The sequence below is a fragment of the Misgurnus anguillicaudatus genome, unplaced genomic scaffold (assembly GCF_027580225.2).
Source record: "Misgurnus anguillicaudatus unplaced genomic scaffold, ASM2758022v2 HiC_scaffold_33, whole genome shotgun sequence".
NCBI lineage: Eukaryota > Metazoa > Chordata > Actinopteri > Cypriniformes > Cobitidae > Misgurnus > Misgurnus anguillicaudatus.
In genome coordinates this window covers 2720701-2744149 of record NW_027395283.1, presented here as the reverse complement: position 1 = coordinate 2744149, position 23449 = coordinate 2720701, and the positions used below count along the sequence as shown (strand labels likewise).

The 23449-nt window shown below is 36.9% G+C and overlaps 1 long non-coding RNA gene and 1 pseudogene across 1 annotated transcript; one reads left to right on the top strand and one right to left on the bottom strand.

Moving 5' to 3' along the window:
- Positions 1 to 19479: 19479 nt before the first annotated feature.
- On the bottom strand, positions 19480 to 19596 carry LOC129439030 (5S ribosomal RNA; annotated as a pseudogene).
- Positions 19597 to 21186: 1590 nt separating this feature from the next.
- On the top strand, positions 21187 to 22898 carry LOC129437188 (uncharacterized). The gene is made up of 3 exons (XR_012368840.1): positions 21187 to 21309; positions 22169 to 22297; positions 22380 to 22898. It is a non-coding gene; the product is annotated as an uncharacterized lncRNA (long non-coding RNA).
- Positions 22899 to 23449: the final 551 nt, after the last annotated feature.

Below are 23449 nucleotides of genomic sequence, written 5' to 3'. Positions count from 1 at the left end.
AACATAAATGTAAGTCTACGGTAAATTACCGGCAACCCAGCTGCAATTTCTACGGAATTTTTTTACAGTGTATGCCTTAATGTTTATATTTGAATATGTTCAATAAAAAAATACAATTAAATAAAATGTGCGCAGAGACGCTGTGTAGTTATGTCAGCTATATATTTCTTTGCTCACAGCTGATTGGTCAAACTGCAGTCTCAGATCTCGAATCCAGAACATAACCTGCCCCGGGGCAGGTTAGCCGTGCAGCGTTAGATACCATGGCGACAAACACCGATTAAAGCCGCGCTACTTTCATGGTACCTAAAACCCAGGGTTGGCGCAAACTAATCTTAAACTTACCTGGCTATCCACTTAAACCGGCTTCATGGTATAGGCCCCAGGATTTAATACTGTGATCTTACTCTTCTTTCACATTATATATGATGTTTGTTAATGGGGTTTGTTTGATAGGCCGACACCTCTATAGTTATGCACACTTGACTAGATGTTCATCTTAAACTCTTTTTATAACAACTTGGTTTTTATTTCATGTTTGAAGCATTATTTATCAAATCATCAGAATACAGACAGAAATAACAACACAAACACAATATATACACAACAGACAAACACAAAGTACAGATGATAAATGATAGAGATGAAGATTAGAAAAAAGAAGAGAAAGTCAACTCTTAAAATCTGATGGACACTTCACACAACTCTCTGTCGAGCTTTGACATTGATGCTGTTTCTCTTTATTTACACGACTGTCAACCTCCAGGACTTTTAAAATAAAGCATCACCTTCATTTTCTTACTGTTTGTGTGTGAACTCATAAAACTGTCAGTGTGTCATTATATTATACTACATACATATCAATACATTCATCTCTTACATTGACATCAAATATTCAGAGGAAATAGATGAAATGTGTTTTTGTATTGTTGTAGCTCATGTGTATGTGATAAACAGATTGTTGACATGTTTATTATGTTGAAGATTTCATTTCTATCACTGACTGACAGCACTAATAGTTTGTTTTTCTATCTCTTCATCTGACACTGATGATGATCTCATATCTGATTGACTTTCTCTTTCATTTTTTTTCAGGACTTTAGGACAGAGACTGTAAAGACGTAAAGATGTCTGTCTGATATTCAGTATGATCTGATGCTGAATAAGAAGACACAATAGTGACATCACTTCCTCTTAACCGTATGAGTTGATTATTCAGTACAGGATCTGATCTGTGACTTTATCTAAATCTGACTTTGAAGTGTTGGAGGTAAATCCTCATCCTAACTCAGCTTCTGTCTACACATTTCCTATAAGAGCGATTTATCAGTCAGTGTAAGAGGAGCAAGAAATCTCATAGGATCATAAACTGAAGTAAATACTGACAAGATTCCTCTTCTTCTACACTGTTGGGCTTTTTAACTTCGTCTTAAACTGAAATGTGTTCAAGTTCAGCACAACATTGAAGACTCACAGCTCATTTGTCTCTAAATCCAAATATTGGACGTCTTTGATTTGGTGTTCTTCAGGATCTGACTGCAGGACTTTTTGATGATTATGTGATCAATTATAAAAAAGTTGAGACACTGAATGAAATGTAAATAAAATCACATTGCAATCATTTTAAAATCTTATAAACATAGAAAACAAATCAAATGTTTCATCTGAGGAAATTAAATTTTAAATTCACCTGATTTAATCTTATAAATTTGATGTCATGAAGACGTGTAAATAAAGTTGTGACAGGGTCATGTTCTTCTTTTAACAACAGCCGTTGATGAACTTTTAGGAGAGGAATGTTGTCTCATTCATGTCTGATACTGGGTTCTAGCTGTTTAAGAGTTTTCTTTGTTGTATTTTTCACTTCAAATGTTTGTCAGATGGTTTTCAGATCTGGACTGTGCTCAGGACTCTTCTACTATAAACTCATGCTGTAGTAATAGATGCAGTATGAAGTTTATCAATGTCTTACTGAAATAGACAAAGACAGATGAAAGCAGATGTTGCTCTTTCAGTATTGATGAGGTCTTTCCAGATGTGAAAGCTGCTCATTTAGATGCTAATCCTCCTCCATACCAACAGAGATGAAGGCTTTTGATGTGAACAAGATGATGAGTTGAATCTGCTGTTTTATCTCCTTTGTGATCTTTTTTCTCTTTTGTATTTGTTAAGATAATAAAGTTTATTTTGAATCTACTGTATCCAGTTGTGTGTCATATCTCTGTGCTTCATTTTGCTCTGAGATGAATCTTATGATCAGATCTGAGAACAGTTTTTGTGTTTGAACAGCTTTTAGATGTCAATCTGATCTTCTGTTAATGGAGTAAATGATGAAGAGAGACGTCAGTCAACATAATGTACAGAGACTGATCATACAGTGTGTGTGGCTTTGGATTATTTCTTATGTGATAATTATATTTTGATAGTGATGTAATATTACAGCTGATGTTACAGTGACATTAATTCTGATTTAATCTTTCATCAGGCTGTCAATCATTTGTTGTTTGCTTTCTCAAACGGGTTTTTGCGCCTCTATGGGTGAATGAGAGAACTGCAGGCGTTTGCCAGATTAAATTCAACAGAAGTGTAAAGTGATTTACTAGAAGTTCTTCTGCAGAAACATCCTTCATGTTCACACAAACACATCGAATAATGCACAACTAGACCATCTTCCTCTTAATTTAACTATTAAAGAGTTTTTCACTTCTGAAGACACATTACATTTTAAAACATTTAAAGCACAAGAACCGAGTGCTCAGAAAAGTCCTCTTTGTTTAATGATGTCAGAATAAACCAATCATAACCCTGTTGGGCTTCAGTGATCTGTCTGAATTAATCTGATATCAATAATTCAACAGCTGGAGATAATAGCTTCTTTCACACAGTAATTCTGGTAAGTTACCATGAATTTACCAGAATTAATATAAATACAAAAATGTACTTTTCACACATGTAGTGATGTTCCGTCTTTTTACTACCCTGCTGAAAAAAAACAATAAAACCATAACAGAAAATTCTAATGGTTTCCATTAAAATACCAATAGAAATCATTAGCTTTTACTATTAAAACCACTAGTGTGTTTTGGGCCATATTCCATTAGAACCAATAAAATTCCCAATAAAACCAATAGAATTTCTGTGATGGTGTCCACTGTTTTTTTAGCAGGGTAGTAAGACATCATTCACACATCGGTATCAAAATACTGGTAAACTGGGTTTAAATTGGGCAAGGACGGTCCGGGGCTAAGCCCCGGCACATAGGCTGAAGGTCTTGCTCTGCTCTGCGCCAGTGTAAGCTTTGTGCTGGTGCGTGTGAACTGACAAGCAAATAATGACGTGTTTTCATTTGATAGGCTTCACGCTCGTGCGTGTGGGGCACCCACGACAAAACCGGATTGCACGACCGGGTTTTTACAGCTCATTTAAACGACGGTCAATCATTTTTGTCACCATGTGCTCATTTAATCTACATATGTACGCAGCTTTGCGTCTAATTCAGAACCTCGACCGCGCATTTGCACAGGATCATGACATTACACATTGTAGAGATGAGAGATAGAGAGAGAGGTAAATGGTGCCCACGTCGAAAAAACTTAATAGAAGTCTAGAAACAAAGTATTAAAGTATGTAAAGCTATGTCGCTCATCTCATCACAATATGTTAACTAACTGGATATAACTAATTGTATAGTTTAAAAAAATTATTTATTTTGATTATACAAATCAATTACGACCTAACTATAGTGCTATAGTTTTGTGAATTTATGTTGTGTTTTGCTATAATTATTATGTAATTATTGCAAATATTGCATAGGAGAAAAAACTGCTGACCAGCTTCTCTGTGGCTAATTTATAAGACATGTTGCTTAATCAGTATGTTGTTTTTCTTTTTAATTGAGTCTTTTGGGGTAGCCTATCTTATGACTAGAATTAGTCAAGGAGGTTGATTCTTATAACTTCCTTCAAAGTTTGATAAAATGTGCATAATAACATGTGCAACAAATACATCAGGCTATAAAGTTTGGGTCAACCTACACTGTAAAAAATAAATTGTTGGCTCAATGAATTATTTTTTAGTAACTAGTTCCACAGAAATTTTACGTTCACTCAATTTCTGACTCCAAAGTGTTACCTGGATTGATGTTTTTTAGTTGGCCCAAACTTGACTCAAATATAAAAAAGTTTGTTTGCTCAACTAGCTTTATAGTTCTTTCAACTAAAATGTTTTAATCAGTTGAATCTTTAAAAACTTACAGCAAAGACTCTGTCAATTAAAATTTAAGTATTTACTCAATGTTGTATGTGTTATTTCAATTAATATTTATTATTTGGGAATTTTTAAGAAACTTTTTAAAATTATTTATCAAATAATTAATGCTGGTGTTGTTAACAAATAATTAACTTCAGTCACATAAAAACAAAAGCTTTATTCACTTATCATACAGACTGAACATACAGAATTAAGACTTCTCTAAATAGAGGGCATAAAACAGTCCAAAAGGCACTCCAAAGTCAGTCAGAACATCTGCAGGGTAATTTAGAAGAACTTCTTTCGCCATGTATCCCTCTTCACATCATCACCGCTCTGGTTTGATAAACTGAGGAATATAAATACACACACACATACATAAATACATGTTTAATATAATAAAGCTTGACGGTGAAAGATTTTATACCCTAAAATTGCCAAATTTCCCTCAGACATCACACGTAATTGAATTAAACACTATTGGCCGGTTTTCTCAGACAGGACTTATCACTGACTAAAATACTGACATCTCTGAACATATGAGTGCTATTGTTTTGTCTCAAAATGCACGCCAGTATTGTATTTTATAAGGTTTGTTTGTAAAAATGTCCCAATTATTACTAAGACGGAGTCCTAAACCCTGTCCGGTATTATCTTAACTAAAATAGCTCCACTTTAACTCGGACACATAACATAACACGCACTTTAACTCGGACACATAACATAACACACCTTTATATAACTTATATGTTTACAAAAACGTTGAGTATTTGCGTCTTTGCCAATTAATATAGTCTAAAATTAACATTTATTTACAAACACTTACCTGACGTGACTTGAGGAAACGGCTGAAGACTTGTGTCGTTGTGGGAAACAGTGAGTGATTCCAGCTGTTACATGCGGAATGATCTCAGATGAAATGACCTGTGATCCAGATCCTTCCGAGTTAAGTTAAGACATTTCAGACCCGGCGCCACGAGGGGGCAAAAGGGGGCATTGCCCCCTCAGATCTGATTTGTGCCCCCTCTGTTTTATTTTTCTTTTCATGGTTACAAATAAAAATTTCATCCTTTTGATTTAAATAATAATTTAACCTTATCCCCATATGGGTAGAATGTTCAGTGATGTGACATTACTATCAGATTCAAATGTCTTTCGCGTTGGTTGACGCTGAGCCAGATGGACGAGCTCAGCGCTGTCATATTTCAACACTATGCATGTGTTTTCAACCTCATAATGTTTATTTTAGATTTCAGACATTTAAATACACATAAGCACTGGTAAAACAATAGCCTATAGTTTGTAAAATACACCCTGATGTCTGTGGAAGCAGCAATAAAAATCTATTCAAATAAGATAATAATTTGCAAATAATAAATACAAATTATTTTCAAATAATAATAATTTGCCGACGTGTGTTATTCATATCAGACAAACACTGTGGAAGCAACTATAAAGTTTACTCTACTGTTATAAAGGTTATAATGATACTTGTTTGAAAGACGGAGATGCGCATTTGTCAATCATCAGTTTAAGAGACGAACGCGCTCTTAAACAGGAAATAATATATGGAATAATTTGTGCATCTTTGAATAACTGTAAGAATACATTTCCTTTAAATATCATTTTTGTCATATAAAGTTCTAAGAGATAATAATGTTTTATCCACTTTTATTGCTTATTAACTTGCGGTTAACAGCGTGTTTGCGCATTTAGCCTACCTCAGAGTTTATTTCAGTAATATTGCTGTTTTTCCGGTAATAATAATACAATTTACACGTCAATCCTGCTTCCTTGTTTGTTTATTCATTTCATTATGCTGTTATGTTAAGTTATAGCCTATGTGGATATTTATTGCCATATGAGACGTCCATTGCCGTATATACATTCTCTCGTTTAATATTTAAATAATTTGCGGAATAATGTGTGCATCTTTGAATAACTGTCAGAATACAGTTCCTTTGAAAATAGTTTTTTTTTTTAAATAAATACATTGAGTTTCACTACTTTATTGTCATATACACTTCAGTCAGTGCACACAGCAGGGTCTGAAACACACAGACAGTTCTCAGATTAATATATGCGCTATTACAGTTTTTCTCCATTGGTTTGGCTCATTTCTTGAAACAGAAATTACATTCTCAAAACAACATGGACAAACCTCCAAACCACGTGGCAAGTGTTCACAACAGAATTGAATTTCTCATTCATTTCATCAAATTGCAAATATCTAAGTACATGTCTCAATAGCTCAGTACATCTTTGCAACTGATTAAGTACAGTTAGCCTACATTTAGCAGAATTTCCAAGTGAATAGATCTTGTTGATCTAAACTGATTGGTTGATTCTCAGTCTAATGGTTGTTTACTCCAAAATGTGTCAGCGTTATTTCATTGTATAAGTCATCACATGCACAATAGTCTGTTAAATTGGCAAAATGAGTCAAGAACATAATACCATGAATAACATATATGAATGCTTTGAACATTTGATAAATTTATTACAGCAATTGACAGTCAGGGAAAACTAAAACTTGACTAACAAAGTAGGAGTTTACGCTTTTGTAGAGAATAATGGCATTGGAAGGAAACGAGGCCCCTCACATCCTCGTGTTTGTGGATGAAGCTGGCTTCAACCTGGCCAAGGGCCGAAGACGTGGCCATAAAATTATTGCCCACCGGGCCATGGTGGATGTCCGAGGCCAGTGAGGGGGCAATATTACTATGTTTGATGCCATATCTGAGAATGGTGTGGCCACTCACATCCCCAGTCTTGGCCCATACTATACACAGATGCTCCTCATCTTCTTGGACCGCCTTCAGTTTGATTTGATCCCTCAAAATGAGAAAGGTCTCGTCGGGCCTCACCTACCACAATATGTCATTGTATGGGACAATGTGAATTTCTACCGTGGCCTGCTAATCAGGGACTGGTTCACTACTCATCCAAGGATGGTCATGGTGTTCCTACCACCTTACTCTCCTTTCCTCAATCCTATTGAGTTTTTCTCCTCTGGGAGGTGGAGATATATGAGCATAGGGCTCAAAATCAAAGGTCCCTGCTCCATGATGAACGCTGCATGTTAGGATATTACAGGAGATCAGTGTAGGGGATGGTTGCGACATGCAAGCTGTTTTGTTCCCTCGTTGCATTGCAAGGGAGAATATACACTGTGATGTGGATGAGAATCTGTGGCCAGACAGACAGCAGCGTGTGGATGGTCAGGAGGGTGAGGATGGTGGCCAGGAGAGGAAGGGTGAGGACAGCGACCAGTGAAGAAATGTTAGTTCTGAAACTCCCGCATTATTTACAGCACTGTAGGCTGCATATAATTTTCATTGTTTTTTGTGTTTATATTAGAGTATATTATGCTTTATATATTTTCTTTTTGGTCTGGTGTATGGAAGTTACTTTGTGTGTGAATAAAAGTGGTTACAATTTCCTTGGCAGTGTGAGTGCAATGTGTGGTGTCAAACCTTGGAGGCTACTCTTACCCTAAAATCCTATTTTTTTTTTTTCAGTTTTATACACAATTGTATTCTGTTAGCTAGACAAAAAACAGTACAGTAACCATTGTCAATGAAGGACTGGGCTAAGACTGAAATGTGGACATAAGGTATATTTCAATGGTCCTCTGCCATAGTGACAAAACATCTAAACATTTTGACTTGCAGTGCTTACACAATGCCAAAGAGATAAAGCATTTTGGGGGCATTGACTGTTTAAATGAGAAGGAAATTTAGTTTTGACACATGAGTGAACGGTTTTGGGAGAGGTATGAGCTTTTGCAGGTGAACCATGGTGTTGTGCCGAACCATCCAAGTTATTTTGACAAAAGCGCCAAGAGTGTTGAGAACGTCCAGTCTGTTTCAAGAAATGAGCCAAAGCAAGGATAAGGATATTTGCCATTTTTGTGGCACTGACGCTTTATATGAAAAAGGAATTTATTTTTGAAGCATGAATGAACAGTTTTGGGAAATATATGAGCTTTTGCAAGTGAGCTATAGTGTTGAGCTGAACTGTAAGACTGTTTTGCCAAATGATCTTAGAGTTTTGAGAATGTAATTTCTGTTTCAAGAAATGAGCCAAACCAATGGAGAAAAACTGTAATCAGAAGCAGAAATACTTTTAAAAATCCCAGGGGAAATTACTTTCATTACAACTTCAGATATACATACAACATATAATATTATAACAACATATTTTCAATGTCCATGCGGACGAACATATTTTACTTTCGTTTTTAAGTTAGGATCACACGTCGATTAACAGTGGTAAAATATTCTCACAGTAACATACCTTGTATATTTTATATAGCTCTTTTTTTACTTAATAGTACTTAATAGATATTACTATCTTTTTTTAAAACGTATAAATAATTCATTAATTGAACAAAAATAATAATGGGTTTAGTTCTGATATTGTATAAAGAAATACATGGTGTATAATTACATTTTTAGAATATATTAGGCTTTATATAAGGTTTGTACTCTAAAAATACTTTATTTGTTACAAACAAGAGATAAAGAATTTACAAACGTTCTCATCTCACCATATCCACAGGTACAGAGTCATTATATACAATAAATTCGTGGGGTTGCATTTAAAAAAAAACATTTAAAAATAGATGCCTTTGTTTAAAGCAAAGCATTTATTTTACTTAGCTACAGATGAAGCAGCTCTTTGCGCCTTCTAACGTCTCATAATCGGTCATCATTTATGTCCAAGAGACTCAATAATAATCTTTTACATTTTAATCCTTTAATTTTTCATATTAAAACGCGTTTTTGTGCTGCTTCGCATCCATGTATGCAAACCCGCGTTGTCATCCCGTTAATACTGCGCATATTATCAACGCGCTTTTTACTCTAGCAAAAGACACTCGCGTCGCGCATTGCCCCGGTTGTATAATAAAGTCCAAAGTCTCTCATGAGCTAGGGGACGAATGCCCAGGGAGTTCAGAATTTCTGTGTGGGCATGCATCAGCCAAAGGTGTGTGAGTCTTTTCTGGGTCATGGTGCTGCGTACCCATGTCTTCAAAAGACGCAAGGCGGAGAAAGTGCGCTCGGATGAGGCCACGGAGATGGGTAGGCACAGACAGTAATGAAATTAAAATCCAAAATACACTTAATAACCTACGTGTGTAAAAAATAATTTCCTAAAATATTCATAAGTAATATATAAATTGTGCAAAATATTTTTACTTAAAAAAAATCTTCCTCTCTCGCCAACAGGGGGTGCTGCGAGTGCTGCAGCACCCCCTGTTGGCGAGAGGGAGATTTTTCCCGCAGCCATGTGGTTACCTGTGCTGTGCAGTTGCATATGGAGTGTTTTATGGACCGCTGCATTTAAAAATGTCTTTTCAAAGCGAGATCTCAGTGTATCATTGATGGTATAAAGTTAAGCCCCCTCAACAATTTCACATGCCCCCTCAGTCATTTCATCCTGCAGCCGGGCCTGTCACGCACATACTGTATATACACACGCGCGCGCGCACACGGGTACACACACGGGTATATTTAGAAGTTTTATTTAAGATTGTTATGATATTGGGACTATTTCTCCACCCGCTCCTTCAGCTCTGAAGTTCAAATTCGCATGCAGTCCGGTTATAACAAATGTAAAAGATATGAAACATCACTCAACAGCAATATCAATTAAGTGCAATCCTAAAATATGATTTAAAAAATAACCCTTTTATTGTTAAGTATGAGAAATTAAAATGAATTAAATCACGTTTAAACGCCACAGAGATACCAGAGCCAGCAGTCGATTTCTGATGCGCTTGCCGAGGCGAGGCTGCGTTGGGCGGGGTGTGAGCGTGAGTGTGACCTCTGGATCACCGTTGGACATTCTTCCTGCTTCTCTATTTAAACAAATCTTCACGGATATAGCTCCCCATCTGCTGATCATAATTAATCGTAGTCTAGAATCAGGGTTTATGCCTGACTGCCTAAGCATTCAGTGGTTTATTCACTGCTTAAAAAATTGAACATGGACTCATCTGCTTTGATAAACTTTAGACCTATCTCAAACTTGCCATTCATCTCCAAATTCTTGGAAAAAATTGTGTGTTCACAGCTACAGAGTTTTTTAGTTGAGAATTCATTGCTTGAAACATTTCAATCTGGCTTTAGAAAATGTCACTCCACAGAGACTGTATTAATCAAGGTTTAAAATGATATTCTGATTTCATGTGACTCTGGTGATTTTGCAGTACTTGTGCTTCTTGATCTAACAGCTGCTTTTGACACAATTGATCACACTATTTTAATTGATCGTCTTGAAAACTATGTCGGTGTAAGAGGTACAGCCTTAAAATGGTTAACATCATATCTAACAAACAGGAGTTTCTCAGTTAAGATGGGCGAACATTACTCTAGTAAAGCCAATCTGTTTTGTGGTGTTCCTCAGGGCTCTATTTTGGCTCCACTACTTTTTTCTCTGTATATGCTTCCCCTAGGGTCCATCTTTAAGAAACATTGCATATCATTTCACTGCTATGCAGATGATACGCAGGTTTATTTACCTGTCAAACAAAATTCTGCAGGTTTAGGGTCTTTGATAGCTTGTCTAGAGGAGGTTAAGGCATGGCTTTCTTTGAATTTCTTAATTTTTAATGAATCAAAAACTGAAATCATTGTGTTTAGTCCATCTGAGTCATCGAAATCTAAAAACTTGGATTTAGGAGGGTTAAACTCTTACCTGAGACCCTGGGTAAAAAATTGGGCTTTATTCTGGATGATAATCTAAAGTTTGATCGCCAAATAAATTCTGTTGTTAAAACCTGCTTTTACCAGCTGCTTCTGCTTGCAAAAGCAAAGCCGTTCCTCTCCTTTAGGGACCTTGAGAAATTAATTCACACTTTCATTTCATCTAGGCTTGATTATTGCAATTCACTTTACTTGGGGATTAGTCAGCAAACACTGTCCCGCCTACAAATTGTCCAAAATGCAACAGCAAGATTTTTGTGTGGCATAAAAAAGAGGGAGCATATTACTCCTATTTTACGCTCACTACATTGGCTTCCCGTGCCTTTCAGAGTTGAATTTAAAGTATTACTTCTAGTTTATAAATCCATAAATGGCTTAGCACCTACCTATTTGTCTGATCTTTTAACTGAATATAACCCTCCAAGATCTCTTCGATCGTCTACCCAGGCTCTATTACATACTCCAAAATCGAGACTAAAGTGTAGGGGAGATCGAGCTTTTTACAGTGCGGCTCCAAGGCTTTGGAACAGCTTACCTGTTAGCTTGAGACAGGCTCCATCTCTCCTTACTTTTAAATCCAGACTCAAAACTTATTTATTCTCAAAAGCCTTTGATGAAAATTTGAATTAATGTGATTTTACTTTACTTTATTATTATTTTTTTATCTTTTCCTGTGTTTTTTTTATCTATTGATGTGATTTTATCTTATTTTCTCTATTGTCTGTTATTTTATCTATTTGGAAAGCACATTGGTCAACAGCTGTTGTTTTAAATTGTGCTATATAAATAAATTGTCATTGTCATTGAGCGCTTAAGTGTCTATGATTTTCTGGAGCTCATATGGAGCTCATCTACGTCCGAAAGTGTCTGGGCACATTTTTAAATAGACGCTATCTTTATTAACCGACCGCATATTTCAACTTAAAGTACATACATTCACGCTTGAACAACTCTTACAATTACATTTTGTGACCAAATAACAGTAATATTATGAGCATTTTGATGTCAGGAAACATAGCTGTCATAAGTCCACATATTGACCAGATTTGTCTTAATTAGTTCAGTCAACATAGCCATTCTGAATGTTGACTGGATTTGAAAATAACCATTCATTTAATATTTTAAACACAGATTTATCTAGACTTAAAATAATATGTCTTCTCAACTAGCTCAAACAAAAAAATTGGTTTAACTTATATATTTTTGCCCGTCCAACATTTCATTAATTGGATTTTTTACAGTGTATAGTTATGCGCTGGCCTGGCACAGAGTTAGACCCTTTTGACTCCACACATAAACAGCAATTTGTGTGGCATGACATCATTTTATTGCAGAGATGCTACAGAAGTGCTCTGTCTGTTCACAGATTTGTTGAATGTTAAAATAAGATGAATTAAATAAAAAATAAGAAATATCCTGGATCTGTTTTTTTTTCGCTATTCTTTATTCTTTTTTTATGTATTATAGAAGTATCGGATCGGGACTCTGTATCTGTAGATGCTAAAAATCAAATGACTCGGAGGCAAAAAAAACTGATTGGGACATCCCTAATTTTAAAGGTCATGGTGTGATGCGTAATAAGGTCTAATTTCTGTTATTCTAAGATAAAGTGTACCAAAGCTAAGAACTTTGAGCATAATCTGCACTCCTGTCTTCCTAAGGAGATATGGCTAACAATCCCAATTGGTGCCCCAGGTCACAAGATCCTGACCAACTAAATCCTGATGTGGGATTTTATCTCCTAAGTGTAAAGATGTATAAAAAGTGACCTGGCAAAATATTCGGGAAAGCATTCTTTAGCAAGAATCTTCCCCACACTTTGTGTGTGTCTGTATTAAAACATCATGAAGCAATTCTTTAGCAAGAAGCTCTCTCACAGTCTGTCTGTGTATACCGTAAAACTTCAAATAATAGCCGAGTCCCAAATAGACGCCTGTCTCTTTTAGACGCCTGGTGTGACGACAGGTTTGGGTAAATAAACGCCTGTCTCAAATAAAGGCCTGGTCTGTTTTTTAGTTTCGGGTTGTATTTAATCTTCTAAAACCCGTCAGATAGTCTGTTTAAGACAGTTCTATGGTGCAGATTGAACACGCTAAAGTTTTTTTTGCTTACCGGTAGATGTCACGTGACAGACGCAGTCGTTCCTTTACTCATCACTATGACAACACAACAAGCTTCGTCGCCAGGATTGAGGTGATGATGACAGTAGCGAAGTGGCCATCGGGAGAGTGGGGACTTTTCCCGGTGGGCCGGTAGTGTTTTGAGGCCGCTGATAATAGCCGGGCTTTCAGTCTTTTGTCATGCATGCACTCCCGCCACACATTGTATTTCTCACGCAGAAACACTATTTATCATATTTAATATGCTGCAGCGCCTAAAATGTATCTGGTAGTGGTGTGTCGTTCATGAACGATTCGTTCATTTCGAACGAATCTTTAATATGACTCGGGACTATCGGGTTGTCTCAGAGAGTGATTCGTTCATTTTGTGTTGACCGCGCATGCGCATTGCGCAACATATGGGTTCTGAATCTGAAACAGAAAAGATTAGTTCATCATTCTCTTGAGTCTCGAGTTCGGGACAGGTTCGAGTCTTTTGTTCTTCCTGTCAGTCCCATAGAGGCTATGCTACCAGTACCGGAAAGAGAAATGATTAGTTCACCTTTCGAGTTCGGGTTCGGTCGGGTCCGAGTCTTTCGTTCTTCAATAAGATGGAACTTTTATTTTTCAAATAATGTTTTTGGACATATTTAGTATTTTAATTACTAAATATAAAACAATATAGGATACATTTAGACGCAATCAATAATACGAATCTAATGTTGTATTTAATGTGATATACCAGCGGTCACGTGACATAAGGACTCGGACCCGGCCGAACCCGAACTCAAGACTTGAATGAACTAATCATTTCTTTTTCCGGTACTGACAGCATAGCCTCTATGGGACTGACAGGAAGAACGAAAGACTCGTAACCGAAAGATGAACTAATCATTTATCTTTCCGGTCCTGAAAGCATAGCCTCTATGAGGCTGACAGGAAGAACGAAAGACTCGAACCCGGCCCGAACTCGAGAGAATGATGAACTAATCATTTCTCTTTCCGGCCCGATACTGTGCTGAATATATCACACGGCACAGCCTGGCCGAACACAGAGAGTCAGTAAGACAGTGACGAGTTGACAACTAACATCTGTAGACACGAGAGGAGGCGTACAAATGTGATAAATATGAAGTTCAGTTTCTTATAATTTGGCTTTGGCTGCATTACCCTGACTTGTACACGAGGACTGACTTAGGAGGTAAGCTAATCATTTATATCTCTTGTGCAGGTTTCAAAGCTTGTGTCAAAAAATAATGAAATAAGGATTTTTATTTCTTGTTAGAAATGTCGTAATTGTTTGCATAAGTGGTTATTTTGGGGTAATTTGTGAAATTATAGGTAATCATATTTTAATTGAACGAAAAGAACGAAATGACTCAAAAAAAGATTCGTTCATTTTGATGAACGAGATTCAAAGATCCGAATCAGAAAAATGATCCGAACTTCCCATCACTAGTATCTGGACTCTCTCTCTCTCTCTCTCTATCAAGCCCGTCTTCCCTAGAGTTCTAGTCGAGCGAGCCAATACAAAAAAAAGAAAGAGGCTACACAATAGCCAATCAGAAAATAGCACTGTTGTATCTGGGTAAGATTTCACGCAACAACCAATAAAAAAACATATCATTGTTTGCTTTATTTATACTGCCAATAATTTAAGACTGTTGTTATTACACAAACTAATTTGTTAAACACATTCAAATTAAAAATAAAACGTAATATGTGGTAACCTCCTGCTGTCATGCTGGAACAATTAAATTAAAAGCCTGTCTCTTATAGACGCCTGTCTCTTTTAGACGCCTGGTGTGATGATAGGTTTGGGAAAATAAAAGCCCGGGCTATTATTTGAAGTTTTACGGTATTCAAACATTATGGAAGCATCTGTATTCAGAACTTTCAACACTGCTGTGTGTCTTTGATTGCCAGGAAGGATTTTGACTTTGGGACTTTTTATTTTCTATGTTGGTCTTTTTAGTTAAATGTTACTTTTAATGTAAATATTGATATTTCTGATTGATGAATTTGAATAATCAAAATGATTGATTTAAGTGTAACCTGCCTGGCAAAATAAATTGTTATTATTAATTCATTCAGAAATTGTTATTTCCGGTAGATTGAAAGGAGTCTGGTATTAACGCAAAATAAGGATGTCAAGATATGATCATACTGATGTTTTAATGTTGAATGGAGCATGGGACACATTCACCAGGACTCTTAGATTTATGTCTATCACCTGACTTAGCAAGTTGCAATATCGTGACTAAAGTAACTATTTTCTCTCCAACATATCCTCCAACCCATACGATTGCTTTGTTTGTCAATTTCACCAAATACGACCAAGAGATGCATTTACTGAATTAGCGCCTCTACCGGCAGCAGTTGAAACTTGATATATTAGGGTATAAAATTATATTTTGGGGTATAATTTTGCTACAATGACATGTACTGGGATAAAATTTTCAATTTAAACGGACAGGATTAATTGTATTTTAATACACATTACACTATTCAGGCATTTAAAGGGACAGTAAGTCGGGTTTTAAGTGTTTTATTAATCAAAATCAATGTCTTTTTTCATAAATATGTCCTTGTTTGTCTAAAATGACCTCTGCCAGTAATCTGACTTTTCTTTGTAAGCTTAGAATTTCTCCTCTTTACATTGAACGGGTAAGTCCAAGAAGGCTTCCATGTCATTTTGCCGTAATGATAAACTATAATAGCAGAGAGGGACAAAAAGCACTAGCCTACCAACGTGTTTTCACAACGTGTTTTCATTCAGAACACGTGAACCAGCTGAAACGGACAAGGAGATCAGTGAGTACATAACGGCTACCGTAGTTGAAACACACATTTGGAAAGGGGAGGCGCTAGAGAGCAATATTCGTTTGAATGCTAAATACACTTTTACCACTAGATGGGGGTAAATCCTACTTATTGTCCCTTTAAAGCAAATAACAAACACATTTATTTATTATAGCATACAAAACAGTCACAACTTTTGAAAAATGTACTTAAAATATTCTAGAGGTCAAACAATCAATTTATTTGAAGAAAAGATGCAAACGTGATGACAATCCGCTGTAAATATCAGATTCTGTGTACACTGATTTAAAAACTGCCGCCAGAAGAAGCAATGATACGTCATCTATGATTGTGAAAAGGCATTGGCTTTCGTGTGTTTCGTGACCGATTGCATCATTACGTTAGCTAAGAATGTGAAGCACTATTGGGTCTTGTGACCGACTACGTCATGCTAGTTTAAGTTTGAAAGAGATCACAGAGTTCTTCATATAAAGTAATTGTATGGCTTCAGTTCACAAGGTTTGCAACGTGAATGGTTTGTAATACTTTTATACAGTTTTATGCAATAAATACCTGCCTGTACTTTTACTTGCATGTTGTGTTTTATATGGTTGAGTTTAGGGCAAGGGGGAGAGTGGGGTTAGATGCTCCAAAATATATTTAAAACCATAAATGTTTATGAAACCGTTTCTACATTGACAAATTCATAAAATTAAATGTGTCTAATCTGATGTATAGGGCAAAAAACTTAAAAAGTAACAACAGATTGTATTTATAAGCTACTGCCGCTAGAGGACACTAATGCCTTAATACGCCACTTTACGTCGTAATAAGGTGCTTGCACAAACGACTTATGAGGACAGTCTCCTATTTTTATGAGCGGAGCAAGCATGGGGTGGCCAGACGTAAAAATATTAGTTTACTGGGCAACCTTTGACTAAGATCAGACTGACAATTTTGTGTGATATATACGCGAAGGCCGATGTATACTCTGTGCGATATCGGGTCCCTAATGAACGAATAACTAAGATTATGAGAATTTATAAATAATCAATGATTTAATTTAAGACCAACAGATACTTTATATAATGCACTAAATTCATACTATATTAAAGGGGACAGAGAATGAAAAAACATTTTTGCCTTGTCTTTGTTGAATAATGGTAGTCTACCCACATTCACAAACATACAAAAAGTGCTAAACATGCTAAACATCTCAGTCTCATAGAAATTCCTCTTTTAGAAATATCAGCCAGAAAACAGCCCAATCTGAAAAACTGATCTAACTGCCCCTCCACTTTAAAATAATTGGCTACATTTTTTGAGTGGCAGCAAAGTCAGCCAATCAGTAATGAGATTGCAAGTTAAGCCAGTAGGGGGAGGCAAATAGGTGCAAAACCACTTGTTTGAAATCCCCCACCCTAATAGAGCTATCTGAGATTTTGTCTACATGTCACATCACAGAACAAGGATAAATACTCCGTTCAATCATTCTATGTCACCTTTAAATTGGAGTCAGATTATAATTTAAATACAGAGGTCAAATAAAGTAACTTAATCCTGATAAATATAATTATTCTTTTAGAAGCGCCAAGACAAAAAAAGAAGTGCCGATAGTTGGCTCCTTTTACAGCGCTAAGCAACCTCTGCTGTGTTTTTAACACAAACTGACCAAACTTAGAGACTGAGTCTTTATACTGCACAACATCTGGGGCCTCATTTATAAAGCGTGCGTACGCACAGATAAAGTGTGCATAGGCAAAAATCCACGGCAAAGTCCATATTTATAAAAACTGTCTTTGACGTGGAAAAGTGCCTAGCGCCACATCAGGGTCTGAGCAGACGTACGCACTTTTGCTTGTCTGATTGCTGCAGGTTTTTGGAAATATAAGACAGTAATTACGCATCGTTTAAAAGCGGAGATCTGAAACTGCTCGGCTGCGCACAAGTTCAAGTTGCGATTTATAGATTTGAAAGGGGTACGCGCTTTTTCTGCGCGTACGTTCGGTTTATGAATCACACGTACAGATTTTTGTTAAATGATTGTAAGATCAAATGTAGGATGGTTTTTACGCAGCATTTTATAAATAAGGCCCCTGAATCCTTGACCTCACCATCCATTAACACATCTCCTCCTTTAGTTTTCTGAATATAAACCTTAGTTCGCATTTTACCCTTTTTGATGTTAACTTTCAATAGTGGAAATTTTCCTGCTGCCCCTTCACAATCATCATTGTTTGTGTCAGAATCTGAATCTGAATCTCATATCAATGTCACTACCAGGGTCACATGCATTAAAATCTGGTAAATCTGGTGCAATTTGCTTTTGATCAACTTTTGTCTAAATTGAACATTAGCTTGAACATCTCTTTTAACATCTGTCGTGTAACCCCATCAGCCTTCTCTCCATAACTTCTTTATCTCTTTTATGAATGTCTAATTGCATTTTCATTTCCCAATTTCTACATTTAGATAAAGTGGCAAAAATCCAAGGGATTTATTCATCTCAATTCTCAGGTTTTCATCTTTGAATTTTACAATTTCCATACTTTTTTAAATGTCTTTAGATGCGTCTTTACTTTTCTCTTGGGAACCTAAAGACCGCCCTTTGTACTTTGATGTTATATTTAGCAACTGAGTTTTTCTGCTTGTTTGATCTTAAAGTGCTCTTTCAGCTGTTGTGTTAGCATTTTAATTACAGAATCTGGCTTAATTTCTGACTGCTCCACATCTGAAGAACTACTTCACACACGTACTGAATTTTCATGAAATGTCAGAACAGAACACACTCACTCTTGCTTGAGTAGTTAAGTCAGGAGAAGACACCTGCTGGAGTTACCCCCGCCTTCACTCGTGGCTCGGAGTCAGAAGCCAAGTGGTCTGGGACATTTCACCCTCTGGTCGTACGAGAAATACTCCATACTCCGTTCTTACGGATAACAGTTATTATTCTATCCTGTTCATGATGCCATAACTGTTAGATCAGGTCTCCACGACAGACAAATATTGAGGGTCCAGCCCCGGACACCAGATCCTGACAGAAAATATCAATTACTCAGCAAAGCTGTTAATACCAAAATTAGTGCTTAACAGTCTTCTATCAGTCAAGAGGTTGATCGATTAAAGCTAGAGAAGAGCAGATGAGACAGGAGACAAAGTATATGATGGTAAATAGAACAAAGTTTATTGATGGACAATCTCAGTTGCATATGTCTCAATGTTCAAACTTCATCTCCCCCAAGTATGAACTCAACATGTCACAGTGGACGTGCAGCATCCACCTGGATGAGGCGACGGCAGCCATATTGCGGCAGAACGCCCACCACACACCAGCTTATTAGAGGAGAGGAGACAGATGGATATAGCCAATTAGTATATGAGGGGATGATTAGTAGGTCAACTGGTAAGTTTGGCCAGGATGCCGGGGCACACCCCTACTCTTTTTCGAAGGACATCCTGGGATTTTTAACAACCACAGAGAGTCAGGACCTCGGATTAACGTCTCATCCGAAGGACAGTGCTTTTTTGACAGTATAGTGTCCCTGTCACTATACTGGGGTGTTAGGACCCACACAGACCACAGGGTGAGCACCCCCTGCTGGTCTCACTAACACCTCTACCAGCAGCAACCTGGATTTCCCAGGTGGTCTCCCATCCAAGTACTGACCAGGCTCAGCCCTGCTTAGCTTCAGTGGCCAAGCTGTCTTGGACTACAGGGTGATATGGCTGCTGGATAGCAACATCTCATTCAACTTTGGGTTCTATAAGCATTCTGCTTATCAATCTCTGTTTATACCGACAAGACAGCTTGTGAAACTTCCATCAGGTAAGATCCATCACAGGTGACAGTGATTGTTACACTCCTTCATAATATGATTGTCTTTAATAGAACATAACCTGAAACAATGTTGCATATTTTGACAATATACAAAAGTAAAATAGCATGAATCATTAAGCATTTCAAATGAATGATGTATTTGGAAACTCTGCCTTTGGGAACCAAACTTTTACAGAGGTTTGTTAGTGCAGCGCACACAATCACTACATCATCTAGCGTATCAACATGAGACACAAGAGTAACAGTTTGTAAAATCTTGAATTTTTTCCACCGACTAATGACACCGGTTGGTTTCCACCATTGGGCCAAATGGTCAAGCGCATCCCAGAATGCAGAGGTAGGTGAAATGATTTGGGAAATGGTTTAAGTTACAATAGGGCAGGCACATAGTCTTAGTTTTTTGTTCTTATTTTACTATTAACTTGTTTTACAAAGTTTGACTGTTGATGAACTCCCACAAACATTACAGTGTTAAAGTTTATCTCCAGTATGAACTCTCTGATGGGTTTTTAAGGAACCTGAGTGAGCAAACGTCTTATTACACTGAGAGCATTTGAAAGGTTTTTCACCTGTATGAAGTCTCTGGTGATTTAGTAAGTTAGCCCGTTGACTAAAACTCTTCCCACAAACACTACAGTGATAAGGTTTCTCTCCAGTATGAACTCTGTGATGGACTCTTAAATGAGATGAATTAGAGAAGCTCTTCCCACAGACACTACATTGATAAGGTTTCTCTCCAGTATGAACTCTTCGATGAACTCTTAATTCAGATGAATTAGAAAAGCTCTTTCCACAGTGAGCGCAGACGTAAGGTTTCTCTCCAGTATGAACTCTCTGATGGGATTTGAAGTGACTTGAATAAGCAAACGTCTTGTCACAATGAGAGCATTTAAAAGGTTTTTCACCTGTATGAAGTCTCGTGTGATTTAGTAATGTAGCATGTTGAGTAAAACTCTTCCCACAGACACTACAGAGATAAGGTTTCTCTCCAGTATGAACTCTTTGATGGGTTTTTAAGTAACCTGACTGAGAAAAAGTCTCAGCACACTGAGAGCATTTGAAAGGTTTTTCTCCTGTGTGAACTCTTTGATGAATATCAAGATTTTGTTTGGTTTTGAAGTATTTTCCACATTCAGTGCAGTTGAAAGGCTTTTCATCACTGTGTGTCCTCATGTGAACATTTAGATTAGAGGAAGAGACACAAATCTTCCCACACTGCTCACAGTGAAACTGCTTCTTCTTCTTCTTCTCTCTGTGGTCTTCTGAATGAAGTTTCTTTTCTTGTAAGGTAGTAAAGCTGATCTCAGATCTGGTGAAGAGTTTCTGTTCTGTGTGTTTTCTTTCATGTCTCTCTAAATGTCTCTGTGAGCTGAATGTCTTTCCACAGGTGATGCAGGAAAGAGTTTGTGCTGTCAGTCGCTCTTTTGATGTTGAGGACGTTATTTCTATATCCAAACATGAATCACTCTTCACATCTGAAAGAAACATGAAACAATTAAATTGTCTTTTCATTCTTATTTACACAAAGAAGGATGAAGAATTGAGATTCTGATTTGACCAGGAGAAGCCAAACAATGGAGCTTGGAGGTTCTGAAACCAGCTTTTACAGGTAAAATGAAAATGCACTTTTGTCTTTTATTATTCAAAGTTATCGGTTGAAAATACAACGAGGCATATCAAAGCATTTCTTTATAGACCCCTTCACGGTTCACGTCACAGGAGAATTCGCAGTTCGCACTGCGCGTGTCAGGGTCAGAAAAGTCATTCTATCAAGTGGAGTTGTGTATTGTTCGGTTAAATCCAAAGAGCATTGTCACCTACGTGTTGCTTCGTGGGCTGTGAAGTGTATGTAGTGCTCACTTCATTTCAGGTAAGTCATCATTTATCAGCCCTGTTAGATTAAATTAGAAAGCCTGTTTTGTATAATTAGTTTTTAGTAGCCACGCCTTTTTTCTGACCCCATGCTGCGCGCGCACCCAACCTACAAGTAGGCGTTCAATGTCCAAACATTGAAGGGGTCTATTAAGAATCCCTGTTTATTTTGCTGTGAGTATGTAGGCTAATTTTCAATGTATGTAGGGTTGCATGAGTAATCGTATGTGCATCTCATTAGTAAAGCCGATAAACACCTGCTTTCAGATGAAGCACCATACTACACACAGCCGTAGTTTACTGATAAGCTAGGCCATATGAACTTCATTATTGCATTGAATTAAAGGTGGGGTGCATGATCTTTGAAAGCCAATGCTGATATTTGAAATCACCTAAACAAACACACCCCTACCCCAATAAAATCTGGACCTTCTTTGATAGACCCGCCACACACACAACCATACACAACCCAGGCAATGATGTCGGTTAGTAGACACGCCCCTAACTGCTGATTGGCTACAAGTGTGTTTTGGTACTTGGCCTGACTCTCTTTCATAAGTGTTTTTCAAAAATAATGCACGATTTGTCATTTTCAGATTTCACAAGACTTCTCTGTGTTATTCCTGACCATGCCTAAAAGCTATTTGAAAATTGGGCCTTGCATTTTAAAGACAGAATCCTGCAACTTGCCAGCCAGGAACATCAACAACCCCACCACCCCCCAGGTACACTTGGGAATACAACAGTTGCTTGCTGAGTATTATGACAATAAAGTTACTAATTTAAACTAAACATTAATCTCTACAGAACCCCATGGTGATATTCCACACAGACTGCTTCCTGTCATTTTGCCAACTCCTGTCTACTAAAGTGGGAAGAAAATCTTAAGATTTATTGAATTTTAGCATGTTAATATAATGGAAGTATTGCACATTTTGCTTTGCAAAAAAAACATTAAATATTTTGTTGGTGAACTAGCAAGTAGACATGTTTACAATTGAATACAGTTAAAACTCAGATAAGTAAAATTTGTCTCTCACTTGTCCAGGACAAGCATTAATGTCAAGCCCTGTATTCGTTACATATAATAATAAATGATAATAAAGTGTTGGCTATATTAAAAGAAAACACCATTTATTTTATATTTTACTATGTTTTTACCTTAAATTTGACTTTAATACATAATAAACCTTTTTTTCAATGCGTGCACTGTCGGGGCTTATTTCTGCTATGACAACCTGCTGCCAATACATTATCCCTTACTTGTACAACTTGTTTTTACTTGATCTAATTGTTATGTTAACTGGGCATCTGTCATTTTAGATTAATAGATATGAAATATACAAATTTTTTAATCATAGATTGGATAGTTTGTGTAGGGTTGAATTGAATGCCTTTATTGTCATTGTACTTTACAATACAAAGAAATTGGAGCACTCTCCTATATACAATAAATAATTGTAATGGTTTGATACATGGATTTGTTGTCCTCCTAAAAGGGATGTTGGCAGGGTGGAGGAGCAGAGATAGGTGAAAAGCCCCAGCTGTCCCAGTTACTACAGTTAACTCTCTCAGTAGGTAGAAAGGTTTGCATAACACTGACAGAGACTCTAGATCACGGGAACAGTGACTGTCATATATACACAGCCTGTCCTGTCTGTGCAATGTCCTTTCATTCAACGTGACAGAGTTATCGGGGATCAAAGAAGTAAGCCAAGTTTTGTGATTATCATTATGTTGAAGTTCCGTAATGAATTATTTGCGGCTAAAAGTTGCTCCAGGTCACCAATCTTATTTACAATAGATCTAGCATTTGAGAGGAAGAGGCTGGGGATCGGTGGTCTGTGTGGATCTTTCTGTAATCTGACACCAAGACC